Raw genomic sequence first — 20,386 nt, forward strand, 5'->3', positions numbered from 1 at the left:
ATTCGCCTGAAGTGATGAGGAAATATGAACTATTAATAGGAGACATGATTAAGCATAATTTGATGGGATGGCAGTCATGTTCTGTTGATGAGGTATTGAGACATGCAAAATACTGTAGTGATGAAATTGAAGTTAAGCAGAGACAGCTCAAAGAGAAAGCCATGTGGGCACAAGTGAAGGTAGCAGAACATCAAGTGGCACAAATGGAAAACAAAAGTGCAGACGGGAGTCAAGGAAAAATGAAGGGAAATTTCAAAAAGCCTAAATTAGTAGGGAACATAGAGGAGCTTAAGAAAAAATATCCTTGTCATAATTGCGGCAGGATAGGGCATTGGAAGAAAGAGTGTCCACCAAGAGTTAATCCCGAAAATACATCATTGAATTTGCACGTGCAGAATGAGGTAATACAACAATCATTGCAACAGCAGCAGGTAGTACCTCAGCAAAGTCAGGTGCCACAACTGCCACTACCACACAGTGTAAATCTGCAGAGATACAGTGCAGAGACAGGATTCAGCAGAGGCGAGCAGGTAAACCGATCGCCCAGAGTAAATGTGAGTCCTCAGTATTGGTTACAAGAGGATGGTGGGAGTGAGTCGGATGATAGCTTCTGACGGTGCCTGAGAGAGGAGGAAGAGTGTGTGCTTGGAGCCACACTTGAGGTAGATCAGTCTGGTCCGTTTGTGAATGGAAAGGTGAATGATGTAAAAGTAACTTTCCTAGGGAACACTGGTGCTACCCGTTCTACTGTTAGATCAGTAGAGGTTCGCTTTTTTGTGGCGGTTCCCGTGGAGCAGCTGCTAGCCCCCTCCGGAGTGTCGGGCCCCCTGCTGCAGGACCCTACCTGTGAGTGGAGCTGCGGTGTGTGTGGAGCCCACGGCGAGTTCCGCTGTCCTGGGAACTGCTTTCCTTGCTTCCCGCCGCTGCCCCTCGCCGCACCCGCTTCGCGGGTGCCGCTTCGCGGATTGAGGAGGCGGATTCAACTTCAAGGCGCTGGGCTGAGGAGGCGCCGGGAGAACCAACCACCGGGCATTGGCGCTAGCGGGGACTCGAAGATCCAGGAGTCCCTGCTGGATCAGGTGTGCGAGTGGACGCGCCCACCACCAGCCACGCCCCCCGCCTGCAACGCCCTCTGATTTAAGGACTCGCAAGGCGCTCCGCGGGACGCGAGCGGGACGCCGAGCGAAGCCCGAGCAAAGGGCGGGCAGTCTGTGGCAGTCAGGGGCTGTCTGAGGCTGGGCTGGGCCACCCCCCTTTTCCTTCGTCCTCCACGTCTCCTATCCCCCTGAGTCTAACTGCAGGCTTCGGACCCACCATGTCCACCAGATCCGGTAAAGCCCTGAGGGGTGGCGGAGCTAGTGCTATAGGGGGTTCCACGATGATTGGAACAATGGACAAATTCATCACCCGGGTGGCTAACGTCATTGAAAAGGAGATCGCAATGACGGAACGCCGCCTTTCGCTTGACCTCCTTCCATCTAAGCGCTCCTCTTTGGGAACTGTGGCTCATGCTCTATCGCCGCCTATTCCCCCCGCCATCTCGCCCCAACCAGATGAGCATCACATTGCAGTACTAGAGGCTGGACTAGACAGGATAGAAAGCCTCATATCACTTCCCCCTCCAGGTAGTTGCTGCATCGAGGCTATTGCTTCTGGCCCACCCTCATACACAGCCAGCCCTCCTGACAACAGGTCTATCGCGGATCCCATTGTTCCCTTATCTCACACATCACCTCTTCCCCAGACTCCATCTCCGCGGGTCCATAGGAAAAGGAAAAGGGGAATCAACACTCGGAGGGGGAATTATTCCATGCTCCATAAGCGTTCTAGGACAAAGCTAAACAGGGGCACTACACACCAAGGCACTGGGGAGCTGGAACCCCTTAGGTCTATAGGTCCCCCCCAGCATGCAGCCGAGCCTTCGACACCGTCCCTCCTGCCCCCAGCCACACCTGCTCTAGCAAACCAGGTCACTTCTCTCGAGTCTCTCGAGAATTTGTTAAAATCTTTGTTTAACCCGCTACTTGATCAAGTTAGGAACCTGGGGGTTAGACTCGACAATTTTGAACAGGCCACTAGGGACAACTTTTTCTCTTTGAAAACCCTGCTGAAAGTGCAATCTAAACCTTCTGAACTCATCCCAGATAGGAATGTGGTTAGGGAGGCCCCCGTTGGTCAAACAACTAGAGTCCAGTCGTCACTGCCGGCTAAAACACCGGCCTCAGGGAAAGCCCTTATCCATGTCCCTCCGGCCGGTGCGAAGCGGCCGACGACTAGTGAACTCACCCATGTAGCTCAGGTGCACGGCACTACCCCCTCAGCAGTAACGGCACTTGTGCCGAACCCTGCCCAAAAGAGTCAACAGAAGAAAGGGACTGGCCCAAGTGCCCACTCGGCAAATGCTGCGCCTGATAAAATCATCGGAGCAGCACCTACCGCTAGGGCTACCAAACCAACCTTCCCACCCTAAAATCCGTTCCGTCTAAAACCCCCTCCTTGCCAAAAAATCCTCCCCTAGCGGCCCCGGAGCATATTCCGCCACGTAAGTGCCCTCCGGTAAACCTCCCACCAGAATGTCACCCTTATGTGGTTGTCCTCACCAAAGTCCCCCTCCTAAAAGAATCTCAACAGGAAACACACCAGGCGCTGAAAAACAAAGTCATCCACTGGATGAAAACTAATAGACCTCTTCCAGTGGGTGTAGATGGCCTGATCCTTGGGGTGCGCAGGGTGAGCTGGATCGGCCACGGGAAAAAACTCTTTGAGGGCGATTGCGTGGTGGTTAATTTCCAAGATATAAGAGCTGCCCACGCAATATGCTCCCAAGGCCGTAGGGCTGGAACGGGGGTCGATGCTGTCGACCTATCCTTCTTTTACCCAAGAACGATCCCGACCACTCCACTATGCCCTGTCGGGCCCCCTCCTCTAAACATCGCCCACGGCCTCCCCTCCCCGGGAGTCTTCGCACAGCATCTCTATCCAGCGCCAGTGATGCAGAACTGGGGCTTCTGGGGCTGCTGACTCCTTGACGTTCCCGGGGATGATCTTGAGGTCCCAAATCCTGTTGTTGAGCCCATCCCCTCCCCTAAAACCTGCTGCCCCTCGACTGCACTACAAAGCCAGGTTACCGCCAAGTATGTCTCAGAGCAAGGGGAAATTGGGGAAGTTCCCGGCTTACTGGTTGGCCTTCCTGTTGTGGGGGCTGCGGAGACGCTGCCCCCGTCGAGAACCGTAGCATTGCAGCTGTGACGGACCCCTCGTTTAGGGTTTTCAGCTGGAATGTGGCGGGCCTCGAGAGGAAGTTAGCGCTCCCAGACTGGAACTCGCTGGTGGAGCAATACTCCATATGCCTGTTCCAGGAAACCTGGAGCGGGGTGCCCCTGCATAAGGCAGGTTACTCCACCCACTTTCTGCCAGCAGCCCCTAGTGCAACCGGCAGGGGCCGCCCTTCGGGTGGCCTCCTAATTTGGGTGGCTTCAGAACTCAACTGCAGGGTGGTGGAGCGGGACACTAAATGCCCTGATCTCCTGAACATAGTGTTGAAAAACTCCCAAGGCCGAGTTATTTTAAATATTTTTAACATTTACGCCCGAGGCACAAAGGGGGGCAGAGAATCTCCAATAATATCTTGCTTAGAAGCCCAGCTCCGCTTATCACCTCATAGGTCCTGCACCATGGTGGGGGGCGATCTTAACTGCACTTTTGAGCCCCTGGACCTTGAAATCTTATCTGATCAAGAGGAACTCGATGCCAGGTGGGGGATCCCATCCCTTGAATTGAATCCCATTAAAAATTGGTCAGAAGTGGCCCTCCAGATCAATTCGATAGCCATGGAGTTTGGCCTGAGGGCCGCCAATGGCAGGACCAGGTCTGACAAAGCTGGGGCCCACACTTACAATAGGCCAGGGCACACGTCACGGATTGACTACTTTCTCCTTGACATTCACCTGTGGAGCATGGTGGAGGACATGGCGATCATACCATCTGTCGAGAGTGATCACAATCTTCTCTCTCTCACCATGTCTCACAGGTGGATATCCTGCCCTGCGACTAGAACTCCCTGTAACCCCCCCCCGGACCTGTCAGTAGTCGCCAACTGTGGCCGGCGGCTAAAGTGGGCAAAGCTAGCACTCTCTGAGGAGAAAACCTCTGCCATCAGGCAGCTTCTTGCTTCAGCCCTAACCAACTTGGACCACCAGGTGGACGGGTTGTCGGAGGTGACCCTGAGGTTCTGCACTATAACCCAGGCTATTGGCGATCTTTTCGTAGTGCCAGTTAACACAAATAGAAGGAAACCTAGCCCACAAGGCAGATTGGGCTGGTTCAATCAGAAGTGCAGGGAGGCGAAGTCACTTCTCATTGAAGCAGTAAAGTCCAAATTACCATCTAGGACTAGGGTGGCCAGGAGGCACTACGCACTCTGCCAAAAAAATGCCAAGATGGAGTGGGAGGATAACTTCTGGCAGGACCTTCTGACCGCCAGTCGAGGGAAAGACGCAAAACGCTTTTGGGACCTGGTGGGCATTAGGAATCGTCCTGACGATACTTCGAGGCCCTGTACCATCAACGCCCAAACTTGGTTCTCCCACTTCCAAAAACTCTATTCTGCCATTGAAGGCTCACTAAATGACCCCTTTGTCCCCCCGCCCTCTAGTCTGGCCCAAGAACTGGAACTCTTTTCAGTTTTGGAGGTTACAAAACAGATCAAAACCCTGGTCCCACTTAAAGCAGCTGGCCCGGATGGCCTCCCAGGCGATATCCTTCGAGCATACCCGGAAGAGTGGGGGGTAATAATTTCTGCACTCCTCAACGCAATTGTCGCGGGAGGCCCGGTGCCAGATTCCTGGAGAGGTGCTGAGGTGGTCCCCATTTACAAGAAGGGCAGTAGGGACCTACCTGGGAACTATAGGCCTATAAGCCTAATAGATTCGTCCCAGAAATTGGCGGGGAAAGTGATTTTGGGGAGGATCTCGCAATGGGTGGATGAAAACCACATCCTGTCCGACATGCAAGCCGGGTTCCGCTCAGGTACTGGAACCATTGAACAGGTATTTAGGCTCCTGTTACTACACTGGAAGGTGGTGGAGCTAGGCAAAGGCAGTCTCTATTTGGCCTTTATTGACCTAAAGACTGCCTTTGACCTGGTTCCCAGGGAGGAACTCTGGAGGGTGCTACACAATCTAGGGATGCCCCGGTATTTATTAAACCTCCTTATCAAACTGCACAATAACACCTATGCTCAGGTTAGATGGGGGTTGAACGGGGAAAAGACCGATAAGATCAGGGTCGAGAGGGGAGTAAGGCAGGGCTGTGTTCTGGCCCCTACCTTATTTCCCTCTATATCAATGGGGTGGTAGACCATCTACTCGGCGAACCAGCAGACGCTCCCACTTTGGGAGGCGTAAAAATTCCAACCTTGCTGTTCGCCGACGACACCCTCCTCATCTCTAAAACCCCCCAAGGTCTCCAGACATTACTAAATCGCTTCCAGGACTTTTGCACCTCCAGGGGCCTTGTCATCAATGTGGAAAAGACTAAGTACTTAGTTTTGCACCCGCCCCGCAAGCTTGGCCGTCCCCCTATTTTGAATTCTATACCCCTAGAAAGAGTGGCAGAATTCGATTATTTGGGAATTCGACTCAACGACGTGATGAACTGGACCGCCCATATCAACAAAATGGTACTGACCCATAAAAGGGTGGGGGGGGCTCTTCTTAAAGAGTTTAACAACTCAACTAAACACTGTGTTGCCCCTCTACTTGATATATACAAAGCTCGTGCGGTCCCTGGGTCACTATATGGAGCCGAATTATGGGGTCTGGGTAAAGTGGATCTACTGTGCAAGGCGGAAAACAAATTCATCAAAGATCTCCTTGCCATACCATCAAGTAGTCCGACTATCCCAGTGCTCATGGATGCTGGCTGTAAAGCAATAGGGGACCAGGCTCGCCTTCGACCCCTCTTGCTCTGGGCCCGTCTGTGGAGGGTACCGGAGCTAAAACCCTACGCTGACGGCCTTGCTGAGGTGATGCACTCCGATGGCTGGCACAGAATCAAATGGCTGAAGAACATCAAACACCTTCTAGGGGATCTAGGCTTGGACTCTTGTTGGCATAGTCACTCCGCTCCCCCGAAGGAGACCCTAAAAAAACTGTTTTGGGAGTGGGTCCGCGTGAAGCGCAGCAGTAATCAGCACCACTGCAAAGCCACCGCAGCTTTTCTGCTGATAAAAGATGTCGTTGCCTACGAGCCATACATGGACCTAATAACAATTGCCATGGACCGGTCCCTGTATATCAAATTTCGGCTGGGGTTGTTACCCTTGGCTGATCTTTGTTCCAGGTGGAATAAATCCCAGCCCTCTTCACGATACTGTGCTTTCTGTCCCGATAAACCAGAGACTGTGCCACATTTTCTTTTTGAATGCCCTGATTACGGCCGACCAAGAACACGCTGGCTCGGACCTATCTGCAGAGAATTGGGTACTCGCCAGCTCTCTGTCGCCCTTCGGATTCTTTTAACTGACACAGCCCCCCCGATTGTTTGTGCCGTTGCCAAGTTTTTAAAATGGGCCTGGTTGATCAGACTTAGAAGACTGTCCATATCAATTTAATCTCCTTTTAACTAATTTATGATGATCTAATGTGTTTTAATGTTTTTTACTTATTGTACAGTCATACTCTTTTCGACATGCTGTTTTAATCTTTTGTATCGCTTTTATGATATATGCATATCGAAATAAAGCAATCAACCAGTAGAAGTTCAAAACCTTCCTCTCTCGGGAGAACAAATCCATGCTGTAGGTGTAGCTAATAGGCAGATTAAAACCTCCTTAACAAAACCAGTTGAAGTAGAAATTGAAAACTTTAAAGATATGCAACGATTTGTGGTGTGTGATAGTAGTCCAGTTAACCTGTTAGGCAGAGACATTCTATGTAAAATGAACTGTGCCATATATTGTTCACCAGATGGCATAGAGCTCCAAACCTCAGATGAAGATAGCTTGTATAAAATGACCATGTCAATGATGGAATCAGAAAATAATAAATTGTTTCCTGTGTTTGATCGAGAAAAGATACCTGCTGAATTGAAAGAAACAGTAAAAGAGCAAGTATGGGATTTTACAGGAGAAGATATTGGATTAATGGAAGATGTAGATCCTATGAACATTTCTGTAAAGGAAGGAGTGAGCTATCCAAACATTCCCCAATATAAAATGACAGCAGAAGTAATTGATGAAATAACACCAGTAATAAACAAGATGTTTGAATAAGGCATTTTAAGAGAGATAGAAAGCAGTCCTTGTAACTCACCTATAATCGGATTGAAAAAGCCTAACGGAACATTTAGAATTGTATCATATCTTAGCAAGATTAATAAGATTGTTGTCCCATGTTGTCCGATTGTACCAAATCCAGCAGTAATTCTATATCAAATTCCACATGATGCAGAATGGTATACTGTGATTGATCTATATAATGTGTTCTTTACGGTTCCATTACACCCAGAAAGACAGGCAATATTTGCGTTCCGGTTCAAAGATCGCATTTTGGCATGGTGCCGCTTACCTCAGGGGTATACTGAAAGTCCATCTATCTCTAATCAACTGTTAAAGAAGTCATTAAAAAGTTTGAGCATGCCTGGAGAATCTGTTTTAGTTCAATATACTGATGATCTCTTAGTGGCATTAAAGACAAAAGATGAATGCATACCAGATACTATTGCATTGCTGAACCATTTGGCAGGAGAAGGGCATAAAGTGTCTCCATCGAAATTACAATTTTGTCAGAAAGAAGTGCAATACTTAGGTCATAAGATTGCTAAAGGAACTAGGCAAGTCACTGCAGAAAGAATCAAAATGATACAAGGGATGCAACCACCAAAAACACAAAGACAAGTTAGAATGTTCTTAGGAATGGTGGGTTACTGTAGACAGTGGATTAGTGGATTCTCACTAATAGCAAAACCATTACAGAGACTAACTAAAGTAGACATCAGAGACCCTATTGAACTGAATAAGACTGAAATGGAAACACTTGAACAGCTAAAAACAAGTTTATGTGAAGCTCCAGCTTTAGGAATGCCTGACTATGAAAAAGAGTTTGAGCTGTATTGCAGTGAGCGAGAAGGATGTGCATTGTCAGTTTTAATTCAAAGACATGGAAAACTGAGGAAACCAATTGCGTATTTCTCAGCTCTGTTGGATCCAGTTGCAAAAGCTTTGCCAGGTTGTCTGAAAGCAGTAGCAGCTACAAGTGTGAGTTTGGAACAGAGTGAAGGAATAGTGATGGGATTTTCTCTGAGGGTATATGTACCTCATTCTGTAGAGATTCTCCTCACTAGGACAAAAACACAATACCTTACAAATAACAAAATGACAAAATATGAGAAAACAATTGTAGGTGCAGATAAATGTGACAATTTCACAATGTGTGAATCTAAATCCATCTACATTGTTACCTGATGCTATGGAAGCTGAAGTAAGAAATATGGTTGATCACAAATGTTTAGATGTTCTTGAGTATTGTACCAAACCAAGACCCAACATTAGGGATGAACCATTGCCTGAATCTGATTATGTGATGTTTGTTGATGGTTCATGCTTGAGAACAGAGGAGGGTGCCTTGAGTGTTGTATATGCCGTGTGTACAGTGGCAGATGTCCTGGAAGCATCTTGTCTGAAAGGAATTCGTTGTGCTTAATTAGCAGAATTGATTGCTTTGATTCGAGCATGTGAACTAGGAAAGGAGATAAGAATCACCATAGTGAATGACAGTCAGTATGGATTTGGGGTTGTCCATGATTACGGACAATTGTGGTCCCAAAGAGGTTATTTAACTTCTGCAGGATCCCTCATTAGAAATGCTGACTTTGTAAAAATGTTGATTGATGGTATTCAGTTGCCTGATAAAATTGCAGTGTTGAAGTGTGCTGCTCACAGGAAGGGAGATGACTACATCACTAGAGGCAATATGTATGTCGATTCCATTGCAAAATACTGTGCCAGAAATCTTGCATCCATAAATCGGGACAGAAAAGAAGAACATGTTTCAAGTCCTTTAATGCTAACCACAGTAGTTGAGACTTGGCAGGAAGTAAGACAGATGCAGGAAGAAGCTAGTGAAGAGGAGAAAAACATTTGGCTAAAAGCAGTGTAGACAAAGGGAAGAAGATGAAATCTGGGTTTTCAAAGATGAAAGAACAGTAATGCCTGATAACATGATTTCAAATATGACCCGAATGTACCATGATCAAGCTCATGTTGGGAGGGATTCCATGATTTGGATGTTCAGACAGACATGGTATATTCCTAAATTTAGGATGATAGCCGAAAGCCTGTGTTAGAGGTGTCTAGTGTGTCAACAGTTTAATCCAAGAAGAAAAACAGTTGTGAGCTTGGGAACCATAGGACGGGAGGGAGGTCCGTTCACACAAATGCAGTTGGATTTCATCGAATTGCCACCATGTAACAGACTCAGATACGAGAGCAAAAAACTTCCTAGCCAATTATAGGTACATCATAACAAATATCTTAATACATAAAAAGGAGAAAATAAACATCAAGAACCATATATAATGCACAGTATTTTTAATTATAAAATTTGAATCAACAATCATACAATATTGTACCAAGTAACATACACATTTCATTAAAAGTAAATAAAATATACAAATTGTATAAAAGTGTCACTCTTTCTATATTCTATCAGAATAGAATATAGAAAGAGTGCCACTTTTATACAATTTGTATATGAATGTCGAGATTTGGTAAGAACTGATAAAAGTAAAGACATTGAACAAAGTGGAGATAAAACTGGTAATCAAGAAAATACTGAAGAACAGTCAGAAAGCTCTGAAAGCAGGAACCAAAATCCTGACACTGGAAAAGAGGAAATAACTCACAACAAGGATGAGATTCCAATTACAAGTTATGGAGATGTTCCTAACAGAGTGAAACTGCTGGGTAAGGAGAAAACAGATTCTAAAAAAGAAACAGACATTATGAAGTTCATCATGAATGAAACTGTTGAAAATACTGAAAGTGAAACTGATGACAGTGGAGATGAAACTCAATTGAGAAAGAGTTCAAGGAAAAGAGCTTGGAGAGTGGAACATAAGACTACAGAACCAAAGACAAAAAGGGCTTGTAAGACTTGAAACATTGGTATAAGAAAAATGCTATGAGTGTAAAGTGCAAGTCTATTAAAGACAAAAATCAGAGTAGAGAAAACTGTAAAAATCGCTGTGTAAAAAAAGAAATTGCTACTAATAATATAACTACGAAATGTTCTATGTTTAGAAAATGGTGTAGAATGTGGTTAATATGTACTGGATTGTTAATGTTAGTATGATTGATTTTAGCTATTATTATTCCCATTAGAGAACATTTTGAGAAGATGAAAGCAAATAGGACTATGAATGGACGAAATAATGAATTAAAAACTGATAAAGTACTTGTGTAAAAGCCAGAGATTCATCAGGATAAATCAATTAGTGACTTCTTAAAGAATACTTTTTCAAGATTATTATCTGAGTATGTTAGAACCATGGATGCTAGTTAGTGTAGTTATGTGTGCGTAAAATTGCCAGCATCAGTTTCAGAGGGGTGACCTACCACCATCTTCCACTTACATATGGAATTACATTTAGTGTAATAGCAAGTTTATTTTACAAAACAGGTAAATTAGAGTATTATTTTTCAAATTCTGATGATGTTTTTGCACAATTGAGAGTTATAAATGAAATGAACAAAGTTAAGCCTGCAAAACTTATGGGAGAATGTTTCTTAATAACTCAAGAATTGACTCATGATTATGCTTTTAGACATAATTTGACTTGTAAAATGAGGAATGAAGAAAAAACATTTTTAGATACGGTTGAAGAAGGAGGAATGTACATAAAAGAAATCAAAAAGTGAAACATGCTAAATATAAATATTGGGAATCTGAGGATGAAAAATTGGATGGACGAAATGTAAATGTGGCCATAAGCATAGATACCCCATCATTAGGGAAATTTTGTATTCGTAGAGACAATACTGTGTATGACAATTATTTTGTGGGAGCGAGTCAATGTGAAGACACTTATCGTATAATAGGGGGTTGGGGATTTAAAGGTGGTAATGACCCAGTTTTTCCTGGAATCTATTTCATTTGTGGGAACAAAGCTTATCATACGTTGCCTGACCATTTGTATGGGTCCTGTTATGTAGGTTTGGTTTTTCCTAAGATTTTTCATGTAGATAAAGGTACTGATGGGACACATGAGATAGGTAAACATTTAAGTTGTGGAAAAAGAGAGATTGTAATAGAAATAATAGGTGATGTTTTTGGAGCACTGATATGGATGTTTTAATTGTAAACACTGAAATGATTGCTATGAAAGCTATGGTGATGCAAAATCGTTTTGCTCTAGATCTAATTTTTGCAAAAGAAGGAGGAGTTTGTGGATTTTTGAAAGTATAACACAGTTGCATTTACATTGCAGATAAAAGTCAAAACATTGAGAGATATATTGAAAATCTTACAGAATTGCACAAAGAAGTTGAACCACAGAAGGTTGATGTGTCCTTGAACGACTTGGTAGACGTTTTTCAGCAGTTAAACATTGGTTGCATGAAATAGGTAGTTCTATTATAGGTAAAGTGTTAATTCTAGTAACAATAATAATAGTAGTGATGTTGATATTAAGATTATGTTGCATGATTAGAAAAAGAAGAAATGTTAAAAGGTCAATGAAGAAGGTGATCCAAGAAAAACAAGACAGAGAACGTGAAAAGGGTGATATAGAGATGGAAGAGTTTCAAGAGAAACTCTATCAAGACAGAAGAAAAATGGAAGATACTAGAGTATAATCTATACTAATCAAAGAACTTGAAACATGTTAAGATCACCAAAGGAGGGAGTTGATGGAGCGAGGTGGAAAAACAACATTTTGTATACCCCTCGTGAAGTCACTTACTCATAACAATAACATGAATGAATGGTGTGGTTTTGATCAACATAGAATAGAATGCACACACAAGTACACTTGAGAAACTAATTTGCTCATGTTGCAAACTATAATCAACTAACTAAGTGATGTTGTTGCGTTCAAAATTAATGCAGCAGCTATAAACTAACCAAAAGCGGCCTGAATGTGCTTTCTTTTTGTTTATTTGTGGCAAAAACATGAAGACTAGTGAGTAAATCACGCATATATGTTGCTTTATTTGCTAGGTAATAACTAACAGGGATACCTTAACAAGGGGGGAGGTAAACAGAAGGGTAATAATTCGATAATTTACGTTTGATACAGTTTGTTTCGATAATAGTTCTCGTTCTGGCCTATGAGGCCTAGAACAAAATGGACGTTTCTGTGACTCCAAGATTGAAATGCAGTATGCAGGCGCATGATGAAATGAACTGCAGACGAGTATGAACTGCTTGTGCCTGTGCCGAATGGGTCAAGGACAGCATGCCCTCAAAGTCCAGCTGAGTGCCAACAAAATGGACATCTGTGCTGAGAAATGTGGGAAAAGAACTAAAACTTACCAGTTAAAGGACATGAGCGAAGCGGATATAATAAGGACAAAGACCATTTCCATTGAGCTGATCTTGTGGAAATTAAACAATAAGATGATGAGGTTATGCTCATCCACCCCTTGAATTAACCAATCAGAACTGTTAATAGACACTGATAGTTACTTTTGTAGATAGATTAAGTAGGGAAAAAGGGTATAAAAGAGTGTGTCCGGACTTAAGAAAAAAACGCTCTTCTTCGATTTCCAGTTGTGTATCCTGACATGCTGCCAGAATGCTGAATTTTCCTGAGGTGTAAGGACTTTGAATTTTTCTGAACTTTAACTTTACTTGAATGGGTAAGGTGTCTTTAGATGAGGTTAATAGCTAGAGAGAATAGGGAGATGAACTTTGGGAACTATTATGTCTTTTGATAATATTCATGTCCTATAATCAATAATGTGCTTATTCTCTGAGCTTTGAATTAAAAAGAAATATAAATGTATGAGTTAAAATTCTTTCTTTCCCTTTAAAATCTATTTGCATTAAACACATTTATAAGTGAATAAATAAAGGCCATGCTAGAAGATTTTCTTAAATAAAAATTAGTTAAATGGAGAATTAAGCTGGTCTTGTTCATCCTTAGCCTAATTTTTAACTAGCAGATCAATTGACAAATAATGGTGGTGTGTCTGAATAAATTGCCTCTTTGATAAAAACCATGGTAAACAATTTAAACTGCAGGTGTACATATTATAAATATTTAGCTTAATTTAGACACTCATCTATGATCCAGCAGCTCTCTTTTGAGTCTCACCTATCCATGAAGTAGAGAAAGTGTGTACGAGTTACTCGCAGTGTTATGGGCCCCACTGATGAGTAACTGTGTGATTTGAAACTTCAGGGAAAGGTGACGAGGTTTTAGAAGATATTTCAGGAGTAGCGCTGCATCAGACACACCACAGGGGGGGCCGGTGTCAGCATTCACCAGGGCAGGCCCAATCCTATTCAGGGACCAGGGACTTCCCCTCCCAATACTCAAACTGTGGATGTCCCATTCAGCCTAACGTTGACTCACCATCCCCCCTCCTGGAGCCACACAAACCTCACCAGCCCCTGTCACTCAAAAGCCAGACATGCAATTCACATCAGGCAGGCAGGCACATAGCACACAGAAATGCCAACTTCTAAAAGTGGCATTTCTAAAATAGTTAGAATAAATCTGTGCACGCCATTGCGTAGCATTTATTATCACTATTCCAAACATATCAAACTTGACCACACTGCGCCTCTCATATCATAAATTACCACGAAAACACTTATCAGGGAATCCCCAATGCATTCCTATGGGAGGGCAGCCCCAAAGTAGTGAAAACCAAAATAGCTGTTTGTCACTACCAGGACATGTCACACACTTAAGGTACAAGTCCTATCTTTTACCGACAATTTACCCTGCCCATAGGGCTAGCTAAGACCTACCTTAGGGGTGAATGACATGTAGTAAAAGGGGGGTCACAGACATAGCACACACTTTAGGTGCCACGTCACAGCAGCAGTAACACTGCACGCACGGGCCTTGCAATGGCAGAGGCCTGAGATGGGTTTGAAAGGCTGCTTTGGTGGGTGGCACAATCAGCGCTGCAAGCCCACCAGTAGCATTTAATTTACCAGCCCTGGGTATAAGAGATACCATTTTAAAAGGGACAGGTAAATTAAATAGGCCAAACAGGTGTAGACCAATCTTACCACATTTATCACAGAGAGCACATACACTTTACACTGGACAGCAGTGCTAAAATGCTCAGAGGCCTAAAACCATGTCAGCAAAAAGGCTAGGAGAAAGGCAAAAGGTTTAGGGATGACCCTGCAAAAAGGGCCAAGCCCAACACCGGTGACTAGTTAACAACATATGGCAGCAAACCTGTAGGGTCTTGTCTTTAGTTCGCCTTTTTCTAATTCCAGACACATAGAAAAGAGATGGTAACCAGAGATTATAAGGCAAGTTAGGGATTCCAGAGTCTTTATTGCCATGTAGTTAATCTTCCAATCACATATTGTGTGTCTTTATCTTAAGAGCATTTTTGAATGGGCTGAAAGGACAACTGAAAGCAGAAATATGAAAACATGATATGTAAGAGGAATCAGCAAATTATTATTATAGCAAATCTGTTTTTTTCACATGGCCACCTCAGATTTCTCGGCTTTTTCTAGAACCTATTTTTGCTGGGATTAGAATTCTGTGCACTTTACTCATGCTAAAAAGTAGTAAAATGCTTGTGCTGGAAATTACATGCCACTTGTGGACTACATCACCCACTGTGCCATCCACGAGTAGGATGAGAAATCTAACTACAGTAGCTGAAAAAAATGACACAGCTACCAGGAGATTGAGCACAGGTTAGTTAGTGACGTTGGGATTCACCCTATCAGGTTAGTGTATTATTTCTTGGGGTGGGCAACTGCTCAGTCCAAATAATAATCGACTTTCTTACAGATATACTCTCTTCAATATTAACAAGACAATATACTGAGTATATATCCATAATTGTTACAATTGCCGTGCATCCTTCCACAAAGTGACACAAATCCTCAGAACTTATCATGATGCTACCTGAGGACAGAAGAGTGTGCTAGGTCCATTGTCTTAAACAAGAGACAACCTCTGTCACTTGGGGCTTTTTAGTAAAATGGGCTCCTAAAAAAAAGAAGAATTCAACCACCTTTCAATGTGTTAGGAATGATAAATGGGTGAGGCAAGGTGTAGTCTTGCAAGGCAAGACTGCTATCCATTCTGGCTAGAGAACCCTAAAGATCTAGACAGGAGGGAGAGCCTACTTAGGCCTCATTGGTTATTACAGGAGATTCATCAAGGTGTATGGCACCATTGTTGCACCCTTGATAGAGCTGACTTGTCAGGTGATCTACACAGATGTGTGCAAGAAGGCTTTTGGCACCCTATAGGAGGCCATGTGTGCAGCACCTATGCTAAAGGGTCCTGATTTCTCCAAAGGAGTCATTGTACAGACAGAAGTCTAAGAGCATGGCATGGGGGCGTGCTCTCAAAGCTAAACGAAGACGGTCTGGATCAACCTCTAGCTTTCATCAGTAGGAGGTTTCTTTCCTGGATAAAGAGGTGGAGTGCAATAAAGAGGGACGCCTTCACAGTGGTCTGGGCACTGATGAAGCTGAGACCATACCTGTTTGGTGCTCACTTCTGCATTCAGACTTAACACATCCCTCTGAGAGGGTAATGTGGATGAGAGGTGAGGATCCCAAACTGTTGAGGTGGTTCATCTTCTGACAGGGAATGGACTTTACAGTGGAACACCATCCTGTAACAGACCACATCAATGTTGATGGTCTCTCCAGGTTCTTCCCCCTTAGTGAGGAGAATTCAATGGGGTTGGGTAGTTCTACCCACTTTCAGCTGGATACATGTTAGACCTGGCATCCTTGGCATGGTTTCGCCCTAACGTTTTTCCTTCAGACCTCCTGTTTTTGTTGACTTCATTTTTGCTGGTCTTAGGACTCTGTACACTTTACCACTGCTAACCACTTCAAAGTACTTGTGCTCTCGCCTTAAAACATGGTAGAATTGGCTTATACCCAATTGGCACTTTTAATTTGCTTGTAAGTCCCTAGTAAAGGGACACGGCCTGTGCCGGGTCCTGTAAAATAAAGGCTATCTGTGGCCTGCAGCACTCATTTAGCCACCCACTTAAGTAGCATTTTAAACATATCTCAGGCCTGCCACTGCAGTCTATGTGTGTGCAGTTTTAAACTGCCATTTCGGCATGGCAAATTAAACCTATTTCCAGGCCGAAACCTTTCTTTTAATACATATAAGTCACCCGCTTAGGGTAGGCCATGGACAGCACAGAGGGCAGGGTGCAATGTATTTCAAAGCAGGACATGTGTAATTTCCAAATAGCTGGTTCATGTTTGGTGTCTCTGGAATTTAAAATCCAAACTTATGATGAGGTCAGATAGCAATTCTCAACATACCACTTTCAGAAAGTTGGCATTTTCTTGCCTTAGCCATTTAGTGCCTGCAGCCTGTCTCTGGATTAGGGTTAAGCAGGGGCTGAAAATTTGTTCCGCTCGCGGAATTTGCGGATTTTCCGCGATTTCACGATCTGCGAATCTCGCGAGATCGAAGTAAAATCCGCAAATCAGCGGGACAAATTTTCAGCCAAGCACTTACAGGGTTACAGCAGCAGGTGCAAAAGTTGAAGCTAATTTTTGTAACCTTTTACAAAAGGGTTACAAAGAAATTAACTTCAACTTGGGCACCTGCTGCTGTAAGCCTGTCAGTGCTTCCTGGCGCCTCGTTGCCTACTTGCAACTATTCTCTGACCCTGCTCTGACCCTTGAAGCAGGGTCAGAGAATAGTTACAAGTAGGCAATGAGGCGCCTGTCACGAAAATTAAACCTCAACAGGAAGCACTGACAGATATAAAAACAAGAATTTGCAATGCAATAGGTCTCGTATTAGGAAAGTTTGAGCTATTGGTCTTGTAAATGACAATTTTTTTTATTTATGTGTTAGTTTTGAAAATAGCTAAATTAATAGCTTTGCCATTTACAATGCCAATAGTTATAACTTTGGCAAATATGACACCTATAGCATTTATAATACAACATGTTTTGTATTTACGTGACTTAGATGTATTGATATTACAAATAACAATGGCTTTTAATTTTTTTAAATAATTAATACTTAAATAAAAGTGATTTTAATTTTTAATGGCAATAGCCTAAACTTTTGAAAATAACTTTTGTGAAGATTATGTTCAGTGTATTTTATTGTGACGAAAATCCAAGAACAGAAGTGAAATATTAACATCTTTTTGTGACATTTGTAATAAAGCTTGAAACATTGAGAGAACATATTTGAACCAGTTGTTGTTGAATGGTTGCGCAGATTGATGCTGGGGTGGCGTAAGTTGTGCTGTGGTGGTGCTGAGTGGTGCTGTTGTAATGCTGAGTGGTGCTGTGGTGGTGCTGAGTGATACTGGGATGGTGCTGAGTGATGCTGGGGTGGTGTTGAGTGGTGCTGTGGTGGTGCTGAGTGATGCTGTGGTGGTGCTGAGTGATGCTGTGGTGGTGCTGAGTGGTGCTGAGTGATAATGTGGTGGTGCTGAGTGATGCTGTGGTGCTGCTGAGTGATGCTGTGGTGGCGTTGAGTGGTGCTGTGGTGGTGCTGAGTGGTGGTGATGAGTGATGCTGTGGTGGTGCTGAGTGATGCTGTGGTGGCGCTGAGTGATGCTGTGGTGGCGCTGAGTGATGCTGTGGTGACGCTGAGTGATGCTGTGGTGGTGCTGAGTGGTGCTGTTGTGGTACTGAGTGATGCTGTGGTGGTGCTGAGTGGTGCTGTGGTGGTGCAGAGTGATGCTGTGGTGGTGCTGAGTGGTGCTGTGTTGGTGCTGAGTGGTGCTGTGGTGGTGCGGAGTGATAATGTGGTGGTGCTGAGTGATGCTGTGGTGGTGCTGAGTGGTGCTGTGGTGGTGCTGAGTGATAATGTGGTGGTGCTGAGCGATGCTGGGGTAGTGCTGAGTGATGATGTGGTGATGGAGAGGGCAGAAAGGCACAAAAAGTAGTCTAACAAAGGGCAGAAGGGCAGAAAAACAAGGGAAAAACGAGTCTAACAGAGGGCAGAAGGGCACAAAAAACAGTCTAACAGAGGACAGAAGGGCAGAAAAACAAGGGAAAAACAAGTCTAACAGAGGGCAGAAGGGCAGAAAAACAAGGGAAAAATGAGTCTAACAGCGGGCAGAAGGGCACAAAAAACGAGTCTAACAGGGGGCAGAAGGGCAGAAAAACAAGGGAAAAAAAGAGTCTAACAGAGGGCAGAAGGGCACAAAAAACGAGTCTAACGGGGCAGAATGAATCCCGCCCTGCATGTTTGTCCACGAAGATGCCACTGTTTTGTGCAATACCTCTACTCAACTGGAGTACTTTCTACTGTCTAATCAGTAAGTGCTCCCTCGTTGGCTAAATGTATAGTGGCAGATTTACAATAACTGGCGCATCCCCAGGGATGCGCCCGTTATTGTACGCCGCAGCTCCGCAACCCATGGTCCGCCACATATGCGTCACGCATCTGTGCCGTAAAAGCAGCGCATTGCTGGAGCTGCGTCGCAAGAGCGACGCCGCTCCAGAAATGCTCTGGGGGGCCCTATCTCCCCAATGCTGCGTCAAGCCTTGCGCCTGCTTGAAGCAGGCGAAGGGTTTTGACGCAGCATTGGCCTAAAAGTGACTGAGTGAAATCTTGTAGATTTCACTCAGCCACTTTTAGGAGGCGTTCCTGCGCAGGAACGCCCCCCCCCCCCTGCGCCGGAACGCCTTCTGATGGCGTAGGGCTTTACAATGTGACGCATCTCTCAGATGCGTCACGTTGTTAGTACCCAGCACCATGGCACATCTTTTGTGCTGCCGCTGCGTCACAAAAGTGACACAACTGCAGCGCAAAACAGGCGCAAGCGGCTTGTAAATCTGCCCCTTAGTGCTTTTACTACACTGTAGTTGCGTAAAGGGCCAGAAGATGTGTCTCCAGTGACCATGTGTGCCTGTGCCTGTTTTACAGGCACACATGGTCACTGGAGACACATCTTCTGTTCCTTTACGCAGCTGCAGTATAGTAAAAGCACTATACATTTACCCAATGAGGGAGCACTTACTGGATTAGCCAGTAGAAAGTACTCCAGGGCAAATCGCACAAAAATCTGCGATTTCGTGGGAAAATTCCCGAATTCACGTATTTTTTTTGCGACTTCGCAAATTTCGCCCATGCTTAGTTAGGGTGCAGCTGATAGCTGTACTTTGTGTATTCCTCCTAGACAGCCACCAAAATCAGGAGCTCAAGTTGACTGTATGAGCCATCACTAGCAGGCTTGGTGGGAGGAGCTGGGCCCAGCTCTACTTATACATGAATCGGCAGTGTCCTGTCTCCAAACAAAGGGCTGCAAACCCCCAGTAGTTGTCCAGAGCCAGGCCAAGGAAGGCAGGGTATGCCTCTGTAAGCTTCTCCTCACTTCAAAGGCACAACAGTGTATAAATACTGCACATTAGATACCACTACTGGAGACACTTTTGGACTTGTTGGTACTCTGCCAGGAAGAAGGACTGCTGTGCTGCTACAATGACTGTAACTCTGTTGGACTGCTGCTCTAAAGGAACTGCTGCCCTGCTGTGCTGACCTGCTGGCTGCTGACCTCTTCCCTAGGGAGGAAGAACTGGAACTGCAACTACATCTTGAACCCAGGATATCAGAGTTACTCAAAGGGTTAATCTGCAGGTCTCCTGATCTGAGCTTCAGGGACATCAAATGCTCCCCAACATCCTGCACCAGCCTCTGGACCCAGCTATAGATATTTCCTGACCAACAAGTGGTGCCTCGCAAATCCTGGACGCTTGGTGTGACTCAATTGTGCTAAATTCAAGCTTTTGGGTTCTTCGTGACCACAAACGGGCCTGCTCTACCGAGACCTCGCCGCTCGCACCGCGATTCAGTGCAAAGCTCCATCAGCCAGACTCTTTGTGCTCCAGCATTGACCGCCCGTGATGCCAGGCAGCTCCTGGCACAGCGCTGACAGCCTCCCATGATGCTCTCCCTGCTCCTCGCGGCCGTCTTTAATGCCAGAGGGACTCTTGGGAACTTGAGAAGGTGAAATTCTGCTGGACTAACCTGCTGACTGTATCCGACCTGAGCTCCATTGCGGTCGGCTGAAAGAGTGACTTTGACATGGTACAGGTGACCAGATATCCCGAGTCGGCGCTTTGTGCTTTTTGGGGCTATTTTCACTAAAATCTTAAAACATCAATTTCTCTGGTTCTACTGATTCTATTTTTGTCATTTTGCGTCTGTTTTATTTATAACATTTTTC

At 44.7% G+C, this 20,386-nt stretch overlaps 1 protein-coding gene across 2 annotated transcripts in view; it reads right to left on the reverse strand.

Moving 5' to 3' along the window:
* The window catches only part of ACOT7 (acyl-CoA thioesterase 7), a 1,079,233-nt gene that overhangs the window by 438,846 nt on the left and 620,001 nt on the right, over positions 1 to 20,386 (reverse strand). The gene's annotated exons all lie outside the window — the stretch shown is intronic.

Source organism: Lissotriton vulgaris, chromosome 5 (assembly GCF_964263255.1).
Source record: "Lissotriton vulgaris chromosome 5, aLisVul1.2, whole genome shotgun sequence".
Classification (NCBI taxonomy): domain Eukaryota; kingdom Metazoa; phylum Chordata; class Amphibia; order Caudata; family Salamandridae; genus Lissotriton; species Lissotriton vulgaris.